The sequence below is a fragment of the Myotis daubentonii genome, chromosome 3, assembly GCF_963259705.1.
Source record: "Myotis daubentonii chromosome 3, mMyoDau2.1, whole genome shotgun sequence".
Classification (NCBI taxonomy): Eukaryota; Metazoa; Chordata; class Mammalia; order Chiroptera; family Vespertilionidae; genus Myotis; species Myotis daubentonii.
In genome coordinates, this window is record NC_081842.1 from 9,188,286 (window position 1) to 9,210,620 (window position 22,335).

The 22,335-nt window shown below is 56.4% G+C and overlaps 1 long non-coding RNA gene across 1 annotated transcript; it reads right to left on the reverse strand.

The window, feature by feature from the left end:
• Positions 1 to 1,382: 1,382 nt before the first annotated feature.
• Positions 1,383 to 3,635, reverse strand: LOC132229977 (uncharacterized). Its single transcript, XR_009451774.1, has 2 exons — positions 3,477 to 3,635; positions 1,383 to 2,637 (listed from the first exon to the last, which is right to left on the reverse strand). It is a non-coding gene; the product is annotated as an uncharacterized LOC132229977 (long non-coding RNA).
• Positions 3,636 to 22,335: the final 18,700 nt, after the last annotated feature.

Consider the following 22,335-nt stretch of genomic DNA (forward strand, 5'->3'; position numbering starts at 1 on the left):
TCATGTTTTGAAGTCATCGTGGGGTGACAGAAGAACTGGATAAATGGGTGAGGTATTGCCTGCTAGGGAGCGTTCTCCGGACTAACCAATAGGGTCTACATGGACGTTTGTAAGACATTTATAGGACTAGGCTCCTATTATCTGTGCTTTACAAACTGGAGAACCAGTAAAGCCAATGGTATAACTCAGTCTAAATCTGGAGGTCTGAGAACCAGGGAGCCCATGGAGTAACCCCCACTCAGAAGCCAAAGGCCTGAGAATAAAGGGCAGCTGGTGGAAATCCAGGAGTTTGAAGCGCTGAGAACCAGGAACTCCAATGTTCACGGGCAGGTATATATAGCCATCTCACACCTGGCTGGCAAGGCTCAGTGCTTGAGCTTCAACTAAGAACCAGGAGGTCATGGTTCTATCTCTGTCAAGCACATGTCTATGTTGCAAGAGGCATCTGATCAGTGATTCTCTCTTCACTGATGTTTCTATTCTCTCTCTCTCTTCCTCTCTGAAATCAAAGATGTGTGTGTGTGTGTGTGTAATGGACATCTCAGCCAAAGAAGAGAATTCATTCTTCTTTCCTCTTTCTATTCCTCTTGTTCCCCCAGAATTTGGAGGAAGGCCCCCAGCACTGTAAGATCTCCTTCGTCATCGACTGAATCAAAAGCTAGCCCCAACCATTCACACCCAGTGTTGTTTTACCAGCTACCTGGGCAACCCTTAGGGCTGTCAAGTTGACACATAAAATTAACCCTTCACAGTGACCCTAATCAAAGGGCACCCAAATGAAGAATCCAAGCTGAGGTTCAGGGGCTGGCGCTTTTGGGTAGGGGGACCGTAGGCAAGAAGCTCAATTCCCTGCAAAATGAGGATCATGGTGCTCACCCAGCTTAGTGGATGCTTGTCAGATCCAGAGAGGTGCATGTTGAGGGCTTGGCACTGGGCCTGGCTTAGAGGAAGAGCTCAATAAATGGGTGTTTCCTTCTTTGTCCTCTCAGGAGAAGCCCCCAGCGTTCTTCCCCCTCAGCCTCATGCTCTACTCTTGAGGTCAGGGAAGAGAGCGCAGCACAAGCCACCCACTGGGACTTACCTTCTGCATGGATCCTCCCTGATCCTGCTTCACCCAAACAGCTATAGCAGCCAGCCCAGGGGGAGGGGTGGGTGTTGGGAGGTGGGGAGTGACGGGTAGGAGTGGGGTTATTGTGTAAAGATTGGATTTATCCCTGGTGGTTACCAGAAAAAAAACTTGCATACCTCAGGTGTGCCTCACCAGCACAGCCAAGGGTGAACCTGAGGAAGGGCAGTGAAGGATTGAAGAAAAGACAGACAAGAGAATATAGCTGGGGCTTAGTGCATCTCCCATGCCTGGATGAGGACACAAAACACCCATCCTGCAAGCTTATGCTTTATTTTATAGTCTGATTAAAATAAGAGTAGATTAACATGTATACAAATGTTCTTGTTTGACACTTGCTGCACCTCCCACAGCACATTAGCTACTTAGGAAGGGATGAGGGAGGGCTACAAGATCAGGCTTACTTGCGGTAGGAGAGCCTGGATAGCTGTGGGATGGCGGGCTCCCAAGTCGAGACCATCCTGCCTGTCCTGAGCCGCTGCCACCAGCTCAGGGTCTCCACCATCCCTGAGAACAACCTCCCCGTGGCCACCGTGGAGAAGCTGCTGCACCACCCGGCCGGGCTGTGCAGTTTGGAGCTTGAGCTGTCCCCTGTCCCCCTGGAGTGTTACAGGACCCAGGGGACCGTCAACCAGGAGAGACTCACCCTGATCCGGGCTGAGCTGACAGGGACGCTGAGGAAGTTAGGACAGCCCAAGTCCACCCTGTTTGCGACCAAGACTATAGTGAGTTTTATGACGTGGCATTTTCATGCCATGGAGCCCGTGCTGTGCCCCTGTAGTGACCCTGCTCCCTGGGCGCACCCAGCAAAGGCTTCTTTCTGGGCCTTTGGAAGCTGAAACCTCGGGCCGGGGTGCAGTATGCAGGGGGCACCCACGTTTCAGGTTCATGCTCAGTGTGAATGGGGAAAGGGATGGACCCAGCCCAGGTACAGGATTGCAGGGACAATGGGGAGATCATGGGACCTCAAACGCAAAGTGTCCTACAATCAGAAACATGAATCTGATTTGCTTGGGGAGGGACGCAGGATTTGGGCTCGAGGTGCCTGTGTGGGAGTTAATCCTGGGGTGGATGGTTGTAAAGGAATGATCAGAAATAGACAATTTCAAAAGCCACCATCTGGTCCTCTGTCATGTATTCAGCTTTCGCCCCAGTTTACACCTCAGGACCGTCCAGTTACTGATTAAAGAAATGTGCCCAGGGACCAGGATCAGACACTGGAACTGCTGGGATGGGGCTGCAGGGCTCTGCACCGTTTTATCACTCCCTCCATCCAGGTCTTTCCTTCTCTCTGGGCATCTCTGCCTCCTTGTGGCTGCTTAGTGGGGGGATACCATGGGACATGCTACGTGGCCCACCAACCCCTGAAGTGAAGGGGACTCGCTGCTGGTTCTGACCCTGGACGCGAGTGGTCCTCGTGGTTCTGCAGAGGCACCCACAAGTCTCAGCACTTGTTCCAGGAGGGGTTCAGAGCACAAGGCAGGGCCGTGGGTTGAATCTATAAATAATTCCTGCATTAAAAGTGAATGCAAGAACGTTAAAAAGCATGCATCAATTCACTTCAAATACATCCATTACATATTAACCTTTTCCAATAAAAAGTACGTATATATTTTTTCAAAACAAAAATAATTGGTGAGAAGAGTGGCAATATTTGTAAATGTTTCCATCTGCTGCTGCATTCAATGTGTTGTGATATCACAGGTGGTCTGGAGCGGGGATGGGGTGGGCGAAAGAGTGAAGAAGGCAAATACCCCCACTCCGGTATTACCACTGAAATGGTATGTCCAGGGGTCCCTGGACACACACTGAGAACCGCTGCCCTCTCCAAAGCGACCCCATCTGCTACGAAGGTCCAGGCCCGGGCCCTGCGCGTCTATGGCAACCGTTCCCCATCCTCATCCCCCTTCTCCACGTTGTGTTCCCACAGGTCCCGTGACTACAGATGGGCGGACTGTGCGTCGCCCAGGGCTTGGCCCACCTGCCACCTCTGCGCCTCTCACCCCGCACAGGTCTACTTGGTTCGAAGATGACCCGCACGGACCCTCATTTCTCCGGCCCGGGACGTGAACATCAGCATCTGTGCGGAGACTGAAGGCCCCGCGCACACAAACAAAGCTGCGCTCCTAGAACCGTCCCGTTCGAACCGCCGAGTCTGGGGCTCCAGGAAACTCGGGCAGGAACCCGCATCAGCTCACAGGTCCCGAGCCGGCCCTCCACGCGGAGCACAGCCAGCCCTCCAGGGGTCTCCGGGGTCGCATCCGCCTCGGGCCACCCCGGCTCGCGTCCCCTCCCCGCCCCGCCCCGCCGCCACCAGGGAGCCACGCCGACAGCCCGGCCACGCGTTTACCGTCTGTAGCTCGCCCTGTCCGACAGCAGGTGGGCCGGCGACTGGCTGACCCAGAACTCCTCGCTCAAGGCGCCGGCGAACGGGCCGGCCGCTGCCCCGAGCAGCACGCAGACGACGCCAAGCGCCGCCATGGCCTCGGACGGCCACGCACTTCCGGCGGCCAAGTTCCGCCCAGGAAGCGCCCGCCCGCTAGTCGCCGGGGCGCGTCATCTGTAACCACGGCAACGCCCCGCACGTGCGTGGTGCGTCCTCCCGAGCCCGGAAGTCTCCAGGGTCCTACGAGCGCGGCAGCCGGGTCCCGCGGCGGAGTTCCGCGCCTTGGGCCAGGGGACAACGGGAAATCGGGGGACAGCGCGGGACGGGGCGGGGCCGCGCTTGGGGAGCGCGAACGTGGTCTCTGCGGGCTGCGGGGATCTTGGCCTCAGCTCTGCGCCCTCGCTGGCCGGTGAGGCGGAGCGTGGGCACTGCCGGCCTTGCTCCACACCCCGGGCCCCGCATGGTGACTTCCCCTGGAGGCGAGGAGCCTTCTGCGGCCCTTCCACCAGTGTCTTCCGGGAACACCTCCCGGAGAAAGGCTCAGGGCTCTCCACGCCGGGTACCCCCACCCCCAGGTCGTCACGCCAGGGAGGGGTGCCTCCGCTTCTCCCCTCTCCTCTCCCGCCTCTGCTAATAGACCCCTGGAGTGTGGTCCTTACCAGGGGAGAGGTTTCACGCGTCTTTCGTTAGGAGAAAAAAGAAACCTTGATACAAATAACTGGAAATAGCTTCCTTCTGCACCACAGTCTGATGGTTGAGGTTTATTGGTATTAACCCGGTGTGCAGAAACGCCTGCAGCAGCCACTTGGCCACGAGAGGGCAGAAGAGCCCTTCCCGAGGCCCTGAGCTGGGCAAGGAGGAGGAACCCCCAGACTAGCCAAGGGAGCTGGGGGTCTCAGACCTGGGCCTGTGTCTTTCCTGCCCTGGGAACTCCGTCTGCTTCTCCCCATCCTGGCCCAGTTTCCCCAAAGAGGAGCAGCGGGACCCTCACCCATTTGGCCTGGGGTCCAGGCAACTGCGGTCTGTGAGTTGTGGGGCCACCCCTGTTAAAGCCGGTGATGGGCTCTGGGGTCTCATCTATCCTCACCGGACTCAGAAGTTCCAGGGCACCCGGACCCCAACCTTGGGGTGGGAGAGACATGGGAAAAACTGAGCCCAGGAGTCTCTGAAGAGATACAGAGATTCTCCTGGAAGCTAGGATTCCACAGTAGGGACGGCTGTGTCTCAAGCAGAGTACAAGAAAGGAGGGTAGGACAAACACCTGCAGAGCTGGGGGTGTGTGTGTTGGGAGGGTCCTCTTCAGAGAGGGGAGCAGACCTTGTTCCCAGGGGAGCCCATTGCTCCTGCTGCTCAGCTGCCCCTAGGTTGCAGCCACATTCACCAACACCTTCCAGCCGACCTGGAGGTGACTCTGGGGAGTTGGGGGGGGGGGGGGACACAGCAGAGGAGGAGCGGGAAAGGGTGTCCATCCTTAGGGAGACCTGATGAGCAGTCACAACGCTTGAGGTGGGGATGGGGGCTGGGGTGGGGAAGGGAGGAGAGGAGGATGGGCTGAGAATCTGAGATCAACGCGAAAATGTCAAAGAGTGCGCACTTTGTTTCATTAAACAGGCTGTTTGTTTATGTTTGGAGAGCCGGTTTCAAGGACTCAGCTCAGCCCTCTCAGATGATAGCATCAACAGAACCACAAACAGATGGGGTTGGGGCGGGGGGATGTCCCTTCTTGGAACGATGTTCAGGGACCGGGGCTGATTCAAAAGGAGACCTCAAGCGGGTAACGGCTCCACACGACCCCTGCCCTCTTTGCTCTGGGGTCTGTATCTGGCCAGGAATGCAAATTCTTCCAGAGGAGTCTCCAAAACTGCAGCGGATGGACCTCCGGGGGGCGGAGAGAGGGGACGTTTAGATCCAGCCCATGAGGACCCAGAAAGGGGTCCTTTATCCAGATTCTCCACAGCCAAATACATTGTAGCTGAGTTGCGACTCCCCCAGCAGGCGTGGCTGGGGGCTCTGTCCTCACCTGTGAGTGGGGAGCAGCCGGCCTGACTCGGGCTGGGAGAGAAGCTGCCGCTGCGTGGAAGGGAGAGTGTGTGTTGGTGGGTGGAATGTGTTCTTTTTCAAATGCACAGCCAGTTGTCACATCATCATTTATTGAAAAAGGTATCCTTTCTCCACTGACAGGAGTTGCTACTTTCATCATAAATTAAATTCCCTCAAATATATGGTGCCGTCTCTGGTGTTCCAGTCCTGACCCTCACACCTCTTTGTCAATTTCTGCGCAATAGCGGTGCATTGGTTATGGTGGCTTTACAGCAAATCCCTTCTCCACGTCCTTTTCAAAGCATTTCTCAGCTGATCTTGCACACTTTCTTCTCCATATAAAGTTTAGAATCCATTGCTTGTAGCCAGTCCTGTTGGGAATTTTATCAGGATTGCACTGAGTATGTGGGCACACTTGGGAAGCTAACTGCCGGGGTCCAACCCCAGCAGGTCCAGGGGTCCCCAAAGGTGTGGACGGAGTCGGCGAAGAAGGAACGATACAGAGATAGCGTTCAGTTGATCATCATAGCCGGGTTCGCTTGTCAGGGTCTCCAGCCAGGTTCTGTACAGGTACTCCAGTCAGGTTCAGTGTCCAGGTTCCAGTCAGGTTCTCCTGCCAATCTCTGTAGTCAGGTTCAGTCCAGGATCCCTTGCCATGTTCTCCCGCTAGGCTCTGTCTCTAGGCTTCGAGGCCAGTCCCTCTCCAGGATCCTCCGGCATGCTCTCTCCAGCGAAGTTCTTCTGTCTCTAGAGAACGTTCTGTGTAGGTTCTGTGCCTAGGCTCTGTCTCTCTTGGTCCTGTCTTCCAAGCCCTGTGTTCTCGATTCTGTGTTCTGAATTCTGAGTTCTGAGTCTTTCTGTCTTGTTACAACTGTATTTATACCAGTTGATTTAATCCTATCAATCTCTATTACAAAGGTTAGGGCGTTTCTTATCTCCATTCCAGGGAGAAAAGATTATGTAGTTTAAGCATGATTGTTCGTAGTTAAAGGGATTAATTACCCGCCTGGCACTTAGTTGAGGGGTTTTATTCCCTCCCTAACTTCAGGGGAAAATCCCTACCTGGGGATTCAACCTTTCTCGGAGAGGTGACTTTGGTTAAAACACAGCGCCAAGAAGGTGAGCAAACATATTAAGAACCTGATGCCATATATGCCAGGTCCCTTGAAACAGCAAGGATGGACCGGCTCCCGGCAGCTAACGTCGATGTGATCTGGTCTGGCTCCCAGGTGGGTCTGTATCTGGACTTATTTAAACTTCAGCAAAGTTTTCTAGTTTTCTTTTATGTCACAGCCATTTATTTCTGGGTTTTACTGCTGTCATGAATGGGGCACTTTTGCTTATGAAACATTATACTAGAGGCCCAGTGCACAAATTCGTGCACCAGTGTGGTCCCTTGGCCTGGCCAGCGGGATCGGGCTGAAACTGGCTCTCCAACATCCCCTGAGAGGTCCCAGATTGTGAGAAGGTGCAGGCCAGGCCAAGGGACCCTACTGGTGCACGATCGGGGCTGGGGAGGGACGTGGGAGGTTGGCCAGGTGGGGAGGGACCACAAAAAAGCTCCAGGGCATGTCCAGCCTGTCTCATTCAGTCCCAGTCTGCCAGACCCCAGCAGCAAGCTAACCTACTGGTCAACTGTCTGTTCCCTGGTGGTCAGTGAACGTGATAGCAAGCCGTTGAGCAGCCTTAGCATATCATTAGCATATCATGCTTTGATTGGTTGAATGGCCAACCAGTCGGCCAGACACTTAGCATATTAGGCTTTTTATTATATAAGATATTGCTGCTTTAATAAGTACTATTATATTTGTGTGTTGACCCTAGAATTGGCCGCTTTTAATTCGAATGGTGTGCCAGTTGATTATTTTAGATTTCCTAGACAAATAGTCATATAATTATGCAAATACTTGTATTTTTACCTCTGCCTTTACAGTATTTGTACTTCACATATATTTCCTTGTATTATTACATGCGCTAGGATTCAAATATAAAATCAGGCATCTTTCTCTTGTTTCTGACTATAATGTGAATGGCTCTAATGCAGGGGTCAGCAAACCATGGCTGGGAGCCAAACCCTGCCCACAGTGGTCTCTCTTTGTAAATAAAGTTTTATTGGCAGGCAGCCAGGCCTGTTCGTTTACATGTTTTCTGATTGGCTGCTTTCATACTGTGGCATCGGTGTTAAGTAGTTGGGACAGAGACCATATGGCCGGAAAAACTAAAATATTTGCTATCTGACCCTTTGCAGAAGTTTGCTGACCCCTCTTCTAATGTATGAAGTGCAATGCTCGTTGGAGGCTCTGGAATTTTCCTGCCATTCTGAGCTTCCTGAAGGTCTGGTGGGTGTGCGTCAAACTCAGTAGTCAGTATTATATGTTACAGGTGCTTTTGGGGGGACCGACTGTCTTTCGAGATGATCAGGGATTTTCCTCTCTTTAATCTCTTAATGTAGCGAACTGTACCCACAGATTTTATATTGTTGATTCATCCTTGCATTCCTGAGATGAGCTTTGCTTGCCCCAATGCATTGGGTTCTGTTTGTCAGTGCATTTATTTAGGGTAATTATGTCCCTGTTATAAACTGATGTTATGTCCTCATCAGTGTGTGTGTGTGTGTGTGTGTGTGTGTGTGTGTGTGTGTGTGATCCCACCACTGGGATATGTGCTGAGAAAGGGTCATATCAGAAGAGACGAATGGCCGTGTGGCATCTGCCAATCCCAGTTCAGAATCTGGGAGACACCTAGCTAAGGGGTGACATTAACGTGCTGCGAGCCCTGCTACAAACAACGTCTCTGAGGGTGAGAGAGCGATGTGAGCGTGGGCTCAGCTGTGGTCAGCGTGCAGGGCTGACGCAGGTTTGCAGACTGTGCTTGTTGGCCCCTTTTCTGTGGGAGAGAGAACACCCTCCTGGCAAAGCCGCCGGGGCAGAGTCGGAGCTGGAGAAGGCGGGCCGGGCTCTGCATGTGAACCTTCAGACCAGGGAGTCACATCTGGGCCAGTATCTCCAAAGGGGCTTAGAACCAGAGCCCAGAGCATCACTGAGGACGTGGGATGGTGAGTGATTTCACAATCAAATGGAATCGGTGTCAAACATCGAATATTGAAGCACAATGATGAAAGCCAACATGGGCTGAAGGCCTGCCCAGGGACCAAGGGCTGCTGCCCACGTGCGGTGGCTCTTCAGGCCTCCGTGGCCCCTTGGAGGTGGGCACCCCCATATGTTGGTGGGGACCCTTGGGCCACAAGGACAGAACTGAACTCCCAGGAGCTCGAGCTAAGAGCAGAATGCGCTGGAGTTCAGAGGGGGAGACAAGTGAACCAGGGCCCTCTGACGCTCCCTGGCCCTCAGTGTCTCTATTGTTATATCATCTTCTCACCTCACCCCTTCCTCCCTTCTTCCTTTCCCCTCACCCACCTCTCTCTCTCTCTTTCTCTCTCTCTCTCTCTCTCTCTCTCTCCAGCGCTCTCTCTCTCTTCGCCTCTCTTTCTGTTCTCCACATGTGGGCACTCACTCTTCATGGGGGCAGCCACGTAAGTTGGCAGAACACACTTCTAGAAAGTTGGGTTGGCACAGAGCCGGAGGCACCAGGGAGCCCTGGAGTCATACGTATGGTGCTGCCATAGACGACGGGTGGCGGAGATGCTAGAATTAGGTGGGCATCAGAAATCACTGTTTTCACAGATACAAAAAAATTGGTGAAATAATCAGTCACTTCTAGCCCTGACCCCAGCCCAGTGTCCACTGGGCAAGCAGCATGTTTTCTGAGGCAAGAAGTTTCCGGAGGCAGACAGCTGGGCCCCGGGCCCCTGGGAAGTGTGGGCCCAGCGTTGATGCCTGCACCGTCACCACCCATCCCCCAGCGGGTCCCGGAGGGACGGTCCAGGTCTGGGAGAGATTTCCCAGAGCAGCGGTTCATCCGAGCCCCTGGAGGCCTGTGAGAATCATCCCGTCAAAATGCAGGATGGAATGTCCGTCCTGTAACTGGACAGCTTACTGCAAACCGCAGCTTTCTATCTTAATCTCACGGAACTGGGAAAGCCCAGGTCATGAGAACATCAGAAGCATTCCTTTGAAAGCCAGCAGGCGCTGGGCTGGTGGCTGAGGGATGGTCAGGGTCCTGGGAACCGCCTCTGGCCCTGAATTCAACCCCCCAACCCCGCCCGCCCAGGCGTCTAACCGGCCCCTGTCCCAGGATGGTGTCCCCTGAGGCCCCCTCCATCTGTGCCTCATGCAGGCACCCCCTGTCCTCGGCCCAAATTCATCCTCATCCTCATCGCCTTGCTTCCTTCTCAGGGAGCCCCTGGCTCTGGGGAATCTCAGAACAGCTGTCAAGGACACTGAGCCCTGTCCCAGGCCTCACCCGCACCCATACCTGCCCCAGGTCCCAACCCTTCCACCAGTCCCTCATCAACTGACCCTCCCCGACTGGTTCATCCCCCAGCACAAGTGCACCCTGAAGTACTTTGCAGCCTAAACCAAAGTAATCGACACAAAGGTTCCACCTGAAGGCGGTGGAGCCCTGTGCCACCCTCTCTGTGCTGTCCCTCCTGTCCTACCGGCCACCCCTGCTGCCCTGGCCCAGGCCAGTGGCCACCTCCACATTTCAAATCTGGGAAATCCTGTGACCTCACCCACCCGCACGCCACAGTTCCCTTGGCCCCTGCGCTGGGTTTGCTTTCGGGTTGGGGGCGTCTTTGTCCCCTCACATCGGTCCCTCTCCTGTGGCTGCCCTCTCGTGTCACATGCTAAGGCCTCCGTAGATGTTGGAAACGGGGGAGGGAATAGCCTGGCCCGAGTATCCACCCAGCAGGGCCTGTGGGACCTGCCTCCCAGGGACCCTCTCGCTCTGCCCTGCAGGAGCGGCCGGGCGGGGGTCGCATTGGGCCGCTTCCCCCAGGCCGGGTGCTGCCCAGAGCGTGTCTTCTTCCCTCTGCACAGCAGCCTGGGCGGGGCCTCTCTCCCGGGTCACGGCCCCCAAAGCAGGTTAGGAGATGCTGCCTCGGCCCCGGCCTCTCGCCCACCGTGCCTGCCTCCCTGCCAGCACCTGCCTGCCCTTCCTGGCGTCGCTACACCCACTCGCAGACCTCAGTGTCCTCCTGGCAGACACTGCACCCAAGTCTGGCTGGCCAATTGGAAGGTCTTCCTCTGGGTCCTGCCAGGAGCCGGCCTGGAAGTCAGGGCCCCCGGTCAGGCCTGGCCTGGTTTCCTGAGGATGCCCAAAGGCAGCTGACAGCGGAGGCCAGACAGTGCTGACCTTCAGGGGCACGTGGCCTGGCCCAGGTGGTCACCACCCCAGCGGGGACCATGAACACAGGTACAGGGCCTGTGGCAGCGGGAGCCCAGCCTGTGGTTGGTGGGAGGGCAGCCTGACCCCCTCCCTGACCCCCGTTTGCCCGTGACCCTCCTGGGACAAAGCTGCCGAGGCCAGGACAGCCTCAGTGCACCCTTCTTGGGACCCTGCGGTGCCGAGCAGCCTAGCGCAGCCCGGACCGGGTCGCCGCGGGTGCTGCCCGTGCTGCCTGCCGTTCTGGGTCACGGTGTCAGCCAAGTGCCCCGGGGCCGTGACACTGGCTCTCCCAGAGGAACCAGGCTCCTCTGACCAGCCTCAGGTCCGTGACCCCTGAGTGGCCAGGCAGCTCGGGCCCACACTACGGACAGCGCAGCAGAGCAGGGCTGGCACCGTCAACCCAGCGTGTGCCCGGCACCTCGCGTCCCGCCTCAGGGCTGTCACTGGGCTGTCGGGGGCCTGCCCTGGCCACTGGCGTTTCCCGTGGAGAAGGGTCGGACGGGGAAGGGGCAGGGGGTGATGCAGGTAAGACGGATGGGCTGGGAGGGGTGGGAGTGTGGGTGTTGACATGAAGTCAAATGAATGGTTTTGTAATGCGTCCCAGCAGCGCTGCTGCGCTGAGCAGTTAAATATTTCGGTGGAGAAGCTGCAGTTTTGAAGCTCACCTTCCCAACGGCCAGAAGAGGGGGGCGGACGGGGGAGCTGGAAGCACTGGTAGGTGGTTTTATCCCAAAAGTAATCTTGGAAGCCGCCACCCTCCCACGCAGAGGAAGTGGCCGGCCCTGGGCAGGCTGGCAGGGAGCTGTCCCCCAGCCTCGCCCGGTGCCATAATGTGGCCCCGGGGACTGTCCCCAAACACTGGCCTCACACCCTGGAGCCGGGACCGGCCCTTCCGGCCTCTGAAGGGAAACAGTTATCATCGTTATCGTAGCTCTGACAGGGCCTGTGACAGAGCCAGCTGCAGCCTCCAGGGCCCCGTGTGTGGGGGACCCGTTAGCGTCTGTGTGGAGTCCAGAGGCTGAATGGCTTTTCCTCCTGTCCCTGGTCTTGGCCAGCAGCGGGGGAGGCGGGGCTGTCTGTGAGGGCCGGGTGCCGCGCCCCAGGCTGGCTCACGGCTCAGGACCAGGCCCCCCGGGAGGGTTGGGCCCCACTGACTGCCCTTTCCCAAAAGGTGCTCGGCCACTACAGTGGGGCCTTGACTTACGAGTTTAATTCGTTCCGTGACGGAGCTCGTAACTCAAATTACTCGTATGTCAAATCATTAACGTGAACGAGTGAGACACGTGATGCTGGGCTGATGTTGTGGCGTTCACTGTGACGGTCGCTGGGCCAACGAGCGGTGGGGTATCTGAAGTTGGCTCGGAACCCGAATTTTAGCTCGCAACTCAAAGCAAAAAATCGGCCAAGAGACGGCTCATATCTCGAAAAACTCGTCAGTCGGGACACTCGTAAGTCAAGGCCCCACTGTATTTGCTGAAATAAGGACAGAATGAGATGGGCAGAACCACCACCTGGATTACAGAAATCAGAAGGGCCCGTGGTGCTGGTCACAGGCACCTGTGAACTGTCCCTTGGGGCCTTTCCTGGCACAGACCCACAGCTTGGGCCCAGGATGGAGGGGACTCCGAGGGCAGCGCCACTTGTGGGCGGGGCGGCCGAAGCACCATGCCCAGAAGGGCCCAGGACAGGAGACATGCCACCTCCAGGAGGCAGAAGGTGAGCAGAGCTCGGCCAAGGCCAGGCTCTGCTCGGGGGATGGGGGGCTGTGGTTCAGGGAGTGAGTGAGTGGGCTTGGGCCCTGTCACAGCAGACGTGACAGACAAGTACGACCAGGACTTCCCAAGAGAGGAGGAGGAGGCGCTAACCACTTAGCCTCCTGCCCACCCCCAGAGATTCTGGGTCAGGGCTCTGGGAGGGGCCCGGGAATGTGGATTTTTAAGAAGTGCCTTGCCTTGCCTAGCCATGTGGCTCAATGGTTGAGGGTCGACCAATCAAACCGAGATCATGGTTCGATTCCCAGTCAGGGCACATGCCCGGGTTTTGGGCTTGATCCCCAGTAGGGGGCGTACAGGAGGCAGCCAATCGAGATTCTCATCATTGATGTTTCTATCTCTTTCTCCCTCTCCCTTCCTCTCTCTGAAATCAATACACACACACACACACACACACACACACACACACACACGAGGCCAGATGCACAAAAATTCATGCAAGAGTAGGCCTTCCTTCCCCCCAGCTGCCAACACCGGCTTCCTTCTGCCACCCGGGACCCGGGATGGCTTCCCTCCAGCCCTGGCTTTGTCAGGAAGGACATCCAGAATGACGTCCAGTCTAATTAGCATATTACCCTTTTATTATTATAGATATTTTAAAGAAGTGCTTGGAAGAATCTGAGCACCAGGGAAACAGGAACCTAGTGAAGTGGGTTAGGGGCCCTCCTGGAGCTCTGAGGCCACCCCACGTCCAGCCCATGAACCCCTGGGTCCAGGGGGTTGGGGTACCAGTGACCCTGGGCCCTACTCCATCATCTGGCTCAGCTCAGCTGTGTGACGAAGGCCAGTGGCAGGTGGCCTGTGGACTGTGGCCCATGCATCCACCTGGCCTTTGGGGTGTGGACCTGGGAGCCAGAACCCAGCCCTGGTGGGCAGGGCGGCCTCTAGTGCAGGGCACAATGCCAGGGCTACAACCCAGCAGCACCTAGAGCCTGGGGGGAGCAGGGCCCCAGGTGGGTGCTCACGTGGGCTTTCATGAGTGGGAGGAAGGGCGCAGAAGAGACTCATGGTAAGGCTGACTCAGTTTCCCGTGCTCTGCCCACCCCTCAGATGGGACCTGGGTGAGAGCAGCGGGTGCTGGCCTCCCACCAGCCACCCATAGATCTAGGGTCCCAAGCTGTGGGTCTGTGCCAGGTCGGCAGAGGCCTGGGGTGGGGTCCCAGTCCCACCTCCCTGGGGGCCCTGACGACAGGCAGGTGCCAGCCAGCACCTCCAGATGACAGCAGCTGCAAGGAGAGAGCGGAAACCAGTCACACGAGGAATTGCTTTTTTAAAATTTTTTTATTTCAAACCATTTTCAAACTGAAAAGTTGCAAGAGTAAAGAGCACAGAGAATACCCGCATATGCATCAGCCAGGGGCCTATTCGAGTTTTGCCAATTGTCCGAATCATGTCCTTGACAGCAAGATACGCAATCTAGGGTCACATGTCACCCGTCGCCGTGTCTCCATATCCCCCGAAGCCTGGAACATTCCTCAGTCTTTCCTGACTGTCGTGACTGCGACATCGAAGAGTGAAATGTGCCCAGTTTGGGTTTGTCTGATTAGTCCCAGATGCCCTGACCGGGAATTGCCACTCTCGGACATGGCCTGTCCCCGAGTCCACCCCTGGAGGAGCTGACCTTGGCCGTCTGATGAAGGAGGGTCTGCAGGGGTCTCCCCTGGAATGTTAGCGCTAGTTGCAGTTTGTACACATTTTACGGGGTTCCGTTCCCCTTTCACTAGCTAGCATTTCCTGGGGTCTCATTGCCTCTGTTAATGGTCACTGTGATGGCTGACAAGTACATAATGACTTCTATTCCCATGACTTATCGGTCGGAGTTCTATGTGAGGACGAGCTCTCTCTTTTCCCCATTTATCACTTACATTTCTTTATGTCAATAGAGCCTCACACAGTCCCAGTTTATGCCCTTATTTAGTTTATGTTGATGCTCGAATTTGTGCAGCGGGAGCCCTTCTGGCTGGTTTTGTGTCTCTTCAATATGCACCAATGTTTTCAAGCATTTCATGACCTTACTCCTCCCCCGCTCTCCTCCCCACCCCCCACCCCTGCTATGCTCCACACCCAACCCTCAGTACATTCAGGCCCCTCTTTGATGTACGGACTTCCCACCTCTGCCAGGGAGACCACCAGACACTGGGCTGCCTTTAGTCCCCAAACATGTGCCAGTTACTCAGCAACACCCCCTTCCCCCATCTGCTTGTGTGGGAAGGAGGGCGGGTGTCTTCTAACTAGACACCCTCATGTGGAAGATGGGGGCCTCACTCTACACCATCTCTGCGTTCAAGGGGGCAAGTTCTGCTGGTCCTGGGGCAGCCCATGGTCAGGCTCAGCAACAGAGGAGGGGAGGCTGGAGGCTCCCTGTTCCTCCTGCTCTCTCACCCCCCACACCCAGACCAGCCCTGCCCGTTCTGACGTGGAAGGAAGGCCGACCCACAACCTGCTCGGCTAGCAGGGGCGCCAGGGCCGCCTGCTCCTGATCCCGCTGCAGGGAGCCAGCTGGGGGGAGGTGGGGGAGGCCCCTTCAGTCCAGATGCCTCCTCTGAGATGAATGGCAAAGGTCAAAGGCAGCCCCAGGGGAAATAGTTCCCACACCTAATCATGTCCAGAGAGGGGTCGGGAGCGAGGCTGGGAGCACATGGTGGGTGCGAACAAGGCCCCTTTGTGTGCTGGGGCAGCTGCAGCCAAGCAGCGAGGCTGAATGGACAGGCGTCTGGCCGCCTGGCTGCCCCGGGGATGAGAGTTCTACCCGCTTGTCACATCAGTGTCTGAGGCCTCGTCAGGCCTCAGGCCGAGCCCTGTCCCTGGACCTGCAGGGGAGCCCAGGACACTGGCGGCAGTCAAGGGCCACTTTCTTCCCAGCAGAAAATTCCCAGGCCAAGATAGTCATAAACATGGTAACTCTGATGGCTGCTCGGAGCTACCAGGACAATTGGAAGTGGATACTTTAAATTAGCTGTGGCTGGGGCTGAGTCCCAGGCTCTGAGTCGGAAATGAAAGGTAAGGAAATGCAGGCCAGTGGGGATCTGTGTGGGGGTCCCCTATGGCCTCATGGCGGGCAGGGTCAGAGAGGACATGGCTCTGTGCCCCTCCTGCTACAAGTGGAGTCTGCCACTGCCACCGCCCCCTGTGCTCCAGAGGGGGTGAGTCCCAAAGCGGGGGCACAAGTTCACACATGCTTGCATGAACCCACACAGCAGGAACATATGTACCCACACACAGCAGGAACACATGCACACACACAGCTGGAACACATGCACATGCACAGCAGGAACACATGTACCCACACATAGCAGGAACAGATGCACACACACAGCTGGAACACATGCACATGCATAGCAGGAACACATGCACACGCACTCAGCAGGAACACATGCACACACAGCAGGAACACATGCACACACACACAGCAGGAACACATGCACACACACAGCAGGAACACATGCACACGCACAGCAGGAACACATGCATACACAGCAGGAACACATGTATACACACAGCAGGAACACATGCACACATAGTAGGAACACATACACACACAACAGGAACACATGCACACACAGCAGGAACACATGCACACACACAGCAGGGACACACACACACACAGCAGGAACACATGCACATGCACAGCAGGAACACATGCACACACACCAGCAGGAACACATGCACACACAGCAGGAACACATGCACACGCACAGCAGGAACACATGTACCCACATACAGCAGGAACACATGCACACACACAGCAGGAACACATGCACATGCACAGCAGGAACACATGCACACACAGCAGGAATACATGCACACACACAGCAGGAACACATGTACCCACATACAGCAGGAACACATGCACACACACAGCAGGAACACATGCACACACAGCAGGAACACATGTACCCACATACAGCAGGAACACATGCACACACACCAGCAGGAACACATGTACCCACATACAGCAGGAACACATGCACACACACCAGCAGGAACACATGTACCCACATACAGCAGGAACACATGCACACACACCAGCAGGAACACATGTACCCACATACAGCAGGAACACATGCACACACACAGCAGGAGCACACACAGCAAGAACACATGCTGCATGCACACAGCAGCACACACATGCCTGCATGCGCACACAGCAGAAACACCTTCTATACCGTGGTGAGGGGTGCACCGTCTGTTCCCTAAGGACACTGGCACACACACATCTGCACGCTCACAAGCACCCACTGGGCCCCACCAGCCCCAGCTGAGCGCACTCTCAGTGGAATCGGCTTGGCGTCCCCATCCCTTCCTGCTGCTGACTGCCCAGGGCCAGGGAGGACCGTCCCACAGCCCCGAGGAGGCTGAGAGGCGGAGCTCGGTGAAGGGCTGTGCTCCCCTCCGTGCTGATCTTGGCGCCCTCGAGGATAACCATGAGCCTCGAGCGCATTGTTGGAACTGTCCGCCCAAACCGCAATTATGCGGCCCGGAGCTGGCCTGCGTGTTTACAGTGGCGGGGGAACGGAAAGAGGCTCTTGTAAACACTGCAGAATTGCAACATGTCCTTGGAGTCCAAAATGTGGAGTGGGTGTCACATGGCGTGCAAGGGCCCTGGGGACCTGAGCCTTTGGGGGCAGCCTCTCTGCAGGCAGGCTGGTGGGTGGCCCTCGGGACGCTGACCGGGCTGCTGTCATCTGCAGATATACCGGCCACTGCTCTGCGGCCAGGGGGCCAAGAGAGAAGCCTAGCGGGCAGAGAGGCCGAGATCGAGCTTCCAGCCGAGACCCCTCCCTCAGGTGGCCTTGGCCAGGCCTCTCCTTTCCCTTTTCATGAGAAGCGTGTGACCGACCAGCATCAAGGCCACATGGGTACAGGTGCACGCGCGTGCACACACACACACACACACACACGCGCGCGCGCGCGCGCGCGCACACACACCGTATCCATGTTCAGTCCGTGGAACCCGTGAATGTGGCCTAATAAGGAAAGGGCATCTGTGATCTGGTTAAGACTCCTGGAGCGGAGACCATCCGGATTAGCTGGGTGGGCCCTTAAGGCGTAAAGAGAGGAGAGAGGACAGACACACAGGGCGGGGCCATGTGACCACAAACACAGAGAATGAGCGGCGTGGCCACCAGCCCAGGAAGGCAGCTCCCCCTCGGCCGGCAGCACCCAGGGAGTCCTGTGCCTTCTCTCTCAGCCTGGGATGCCCTCGCCACTCCTTCCGTCTGTGGGCACACGGACTGTGCTGCACCTGCAGGCGTGTGGAGGTGTGTGAGTGCCAGCACGTGTGCAGGTGTGGCTGTGGGTGAGCCTGTGTGCTTGTATGTGTGCACATGTGCATATGCACTCCAGGAACTGAGTGTCAGGGAGGTGCCTCCCCTGGGTTCTCAGAGGGAACACGGCCATGAGACACCCTGATTCAGGGCTTCCAGCCCCTGAACTCTGGGGGATACGTTTCTGTTGGTCAAGCCCCCAGTCTGGTCCTTCGTCGCGGCCACCTTGGGACATTGGTGGCCCCCTCAGAACCGCAGGGCCCCTTGTTCACCTTCCTCTAAAACAGTGGTTCTCAACCTTCTGGCCCTTTAAATACAGTTCCTCATGTGACCCAACCATAAAATTATTTTCATTGCTACTTCATAACTGTCATGTCGCTACTGTGATGAATCGTAATGAAATATCTGATATGCAGGATGGTCTTAGGCGACCCCTGAGAAAGGGTCGTTCGACCGCCAAAGGGGTCCCGACCCCCAGGCTGAGAGCCGCTGCTCTAAAGGAAGGGGGCAGCCTGGGCACAGGCTGCCCAGAGAGGGGCTCACCTGACTCTTTTGCAAGAAAATTAATTGCAGATAATGAGTCATGACTTGAAAGTTCCAGAAGTATCTGTTTTCCCTGGACGTTTCATCCTCTGTGCACTGATCAGAAAATTAAAACCGCCACGCGTGAGCAGCCGCAGCCACCGCTCCGCTCTGGTGGGGCCGGCGCTGGAGGAGGGCCGGGGACTGGGAGCCTGGTGCCGGGCGCCAGGACCGACCTGTGACGCCTGCCTCCTCACAGACCCTGCGGCCGGGCCAGGGAGCCCCAGCTCACCGTAAACCCGGGCTGCAGACCCCGGGCTCACTGAGTCCCTGCCCGGGCAGCACCACACCCACACCTGCTGGCCCTGACGCTGTGAGAAAATGGGTCCCGAAGTGGGGCAATGACCTGGCTGAGGCCACACAGCTGCTCCAGGGAAACCAGCCACTTCCCACCTGTAGGGCCGCCTGCCCCCCATCATGTCCCGGCCACCAGTGACGTCGGCTCTGGGCACGGACTGGAGGGGCTGCCCCTCCTTAGAGATGGGACTGGCCTCCCATGCCCAGCACTGGCCTGGGTGACGGAGTTACTCCAGGAACACACATGCACCTGTGCTTATGCACACATACAAGCACACGTGCTCACCCACAGCCACACCTGCACACGTGCTGGCACTCACACACCTCCACACGCCTGCAGGTGCAGCACAGTCAGTGTGCCCACAGATGGGAGGGAGTGGCGAGGGCATCCCAGGCTGAGAGAGAAGGGCACAGGACTCCTGGTGCTGCCAGCGTGGGCGGGGGGGGGGGGCGGGGGGGGGCGGGCTGGCTAAGAGACTGTAGGAGAAAGACCAGCCCTGAGTCCAGATGGTGGTCCCCACACGCTGGGAGCGCCCTTTCCAGCAGCCCCCCGACTCCTGATTCGTGGCCGGACACCCCAGCCTTTCCCAGAGCCAGCAGAGAGACGGAAGACTAAACAACATCATCCACTTCTCATTTCCCGAAAAACCCTTTCGGCCAAAATAAATAGATGTCGATCAGCTGCTCTGTCGCCCATAGAGACACGGGGCAGCTCAGAGACAGAGGCAGAAGAGCCAAAGGGGGGAGAATGTGGAATGGCCCTGTGAGCTCAGAGCACGAGCCTGCGTCCTCCCCCAAAGACGGCTCTGCATGACCCGCTCCGTGTGCTGTTTCCTTCATTGGAGGGGAGGTCAGACAGCAGGGTCTCAGATACACCTCCCTTCCCACGAATGTGAAGATGTCTGTTCCCCCCACATTGACACACATGTCAGAAGCAGGCTTAGCCAAATCCCCACCAATTTCTGATGGAACCGGACGCTAGGAAGCAGTCAGTGTAGAAGAAGCGCCAGGGCAGTTCTGGAAGACAACCGAGGTTCTGCCACGGCGGTGACGGAGAACGGCGCTGGAGGCTGGCACTGCCTGATGCCGACTTACCCTAAAGCCACAGAGATCTAGGCCCGTGGTGCCGGCGGCAGAACAGACAAGGAGGCCAACGGAACAGAGCCGAGCCAGGAACAGGCCCACACGCGGCAGAGGCTGAGCTCTGACCAAGGAGCAAAGGCTACTCGACGGAGCAAAGACGGCCTCTTCCCCACACGGTGGGACAGAAAAAATGTAGACACAGACCTCGCAACGGCCACAGAAATGAACTCGAATGGATCACAGACGTAAGCGTAAAAGGCAAAAACGATGGAACTTCAGGAAGATAACACGGGAGGAAACCTACGCGGTCTTGGCTATGGAGAGGCTCCCTGAAGGAACTGATAGACGGGGCTTCGCTCAATTTCATCGACATTTAAAACTTCTCTGCAAAAGGCGCTGTCAAGAGAACGAGAAGACAAGCCGCCAACCGGGACAGAATATGGGCAGGACATGTGTCTGATAAAGGACCGTTGTCCAAAATATACGAGAACGCTGAAAACTCAACAATGAGAAAATGGACAATTTAAGACATGGACCGAAGACCTTATCAGCCATCTCACCAAAGAAGAGATGCTGATGACAAATAAGCACATTAAAAAAATGCTCCAGAGAAATGCAAATAAAAACAACAATGAGAAGCCACGGCACACCTATCAGAATGGCCACAATCCAGAGCACGGACACCACCGCGTGCTGGCGAGGGCGGGAGCAGCAGGAGCTCGCGCTGCTGGCGGCGGGCACACGGTGCAGCCCCCGTGGGACACAGTTCAGTGGCTTCTTACAAAACGAAAATACTCTGACCACACAGGGTGCGGCAAAGGCGGGCTTACAGCGGTGAGGACGCAAAACATGGAGTTTATCCTTGCATTATTGGGTCGTAATTATTGTATTGTTTTCCATACGAACAACTGTAAGCCCACGTTTGCCCCATCTGTCTTATCCAGCAATCACACTCCCTGGTATTTACCCAAAGGAGTTGAAAATCATGTCCACTCAAGCGCCTGCACATGGATGGATCCAGCAGCTTTATTCACAACTGCCCAACTTGGAAGCCACCACGATGTCCTTCCGTAGGTGAGTGAGTAAATAAACTGGTCCGTCGACCAGTGGTTCTCAACCTTGGCTGCACAGTAGAATCACCTGGGAATCTTGTTAAAATCCTGATTTCTGGGCCTCATCCTCCGGAAAGTCTGTTTCTTTGTTACTCATGTTGTGGCCCCACCCCATCACAAAGAAACAGAATTTCCGGAGGATGAGGCCCAGAAATCAGGATTTTAACAAGATTCCCAGGTGATTCTACTGTGCAGCCAAGGCTGAGAACCACTGGTCTAGACAATGAAATATTATTTACTGATAAATAGAAAGGAGTGATGCCTGGCCGCCGTGACTCAGTGGTTGAGCATCGACCAGGAAGGAGGTCATCATTCCACCCAGATGAGGCGCGTGCCCAGGGAGCAGGCCCAGTCCACAGTGGGGGGCGTGCAGGAGGCAGCTGATCAATTACTCATCATTGATGTTTCTAGCTCTCTGTTCCTCTCCCTTCCTCTCTGAAATCAATAAAAATATATTTTAAAACAAACAAACAAACAAATGAGCTATGAAGCCATGAAAAGACAATAGCTTGGGCTGCACCTGCGAGAGGCCAATGCCTCCCCTTCTCCCCTTTCCTGACGGCGCCGGAGGAAGGAAGCCGGTCCCAGTGGGCCTGGCTGCCCTGGCCTGGCTGCCCTGGCGGCCCTGGCTGCCCTGGTGGCCCTGGCGCCCTGCTCAGGCCAAGCCGGGAGGCTATTCTGGGAGCTGGTGCAGAGGCGCAGGGAGCTCCTTATAAGGCTCCGACCAGCAGCATGATGCCACGGAACCCCTGGCCTGCCCTGCCACCGGCCTGCAGCGGCCCCCGCCCTCAGCCCGCCTCCTCCCAGGGTCCAGGCTCTCTCCTGTCTCCCATGACGTTCTCCTGAGATTCACACGACGTGACCGACCTCCTGGCTTTGGGGGGACTTGGGACGGACGTGGGGAGCGGAGCTGCGGGCTGGCCTTCCACATCCTTATATGATAAAGCGCCTGGTCCTGGCTGAGTCACGGCGTTGAGAGGCGGGGCCGTGGGAGCCAGTGATTTGGCTTATTTTTAGAGGCTTTTACCGGAACACCTGGGTTGGGCCCAAATAATACAAGCCTTTTAGCGGTTCAAAAAAAAAAAAAATCAAATAACGCTGTTCCAAGTCATCCAAAGCGGAGACAATGGGTGAGCTCAATGAGGCGTTTCCTGAGACGAACGGGCTAGGCCTCCTCCTCACCCAGCGGTCCAGGCACCGGGTGGACCCGGCTCCATCCAGATGTGTCCCCAGGAGGACACGCACCTGTACCCAGCCGCCCCATCCTTTCCGTTCTTTTCACCGGGAATCAGGAGAATGAGCAGTGAAACCGGAAGCAGATTTTAATCGTCTTCCCCGAGGGGGTTTATAGTTGGACCCCAGGCCCCTGGCATTGGACCTG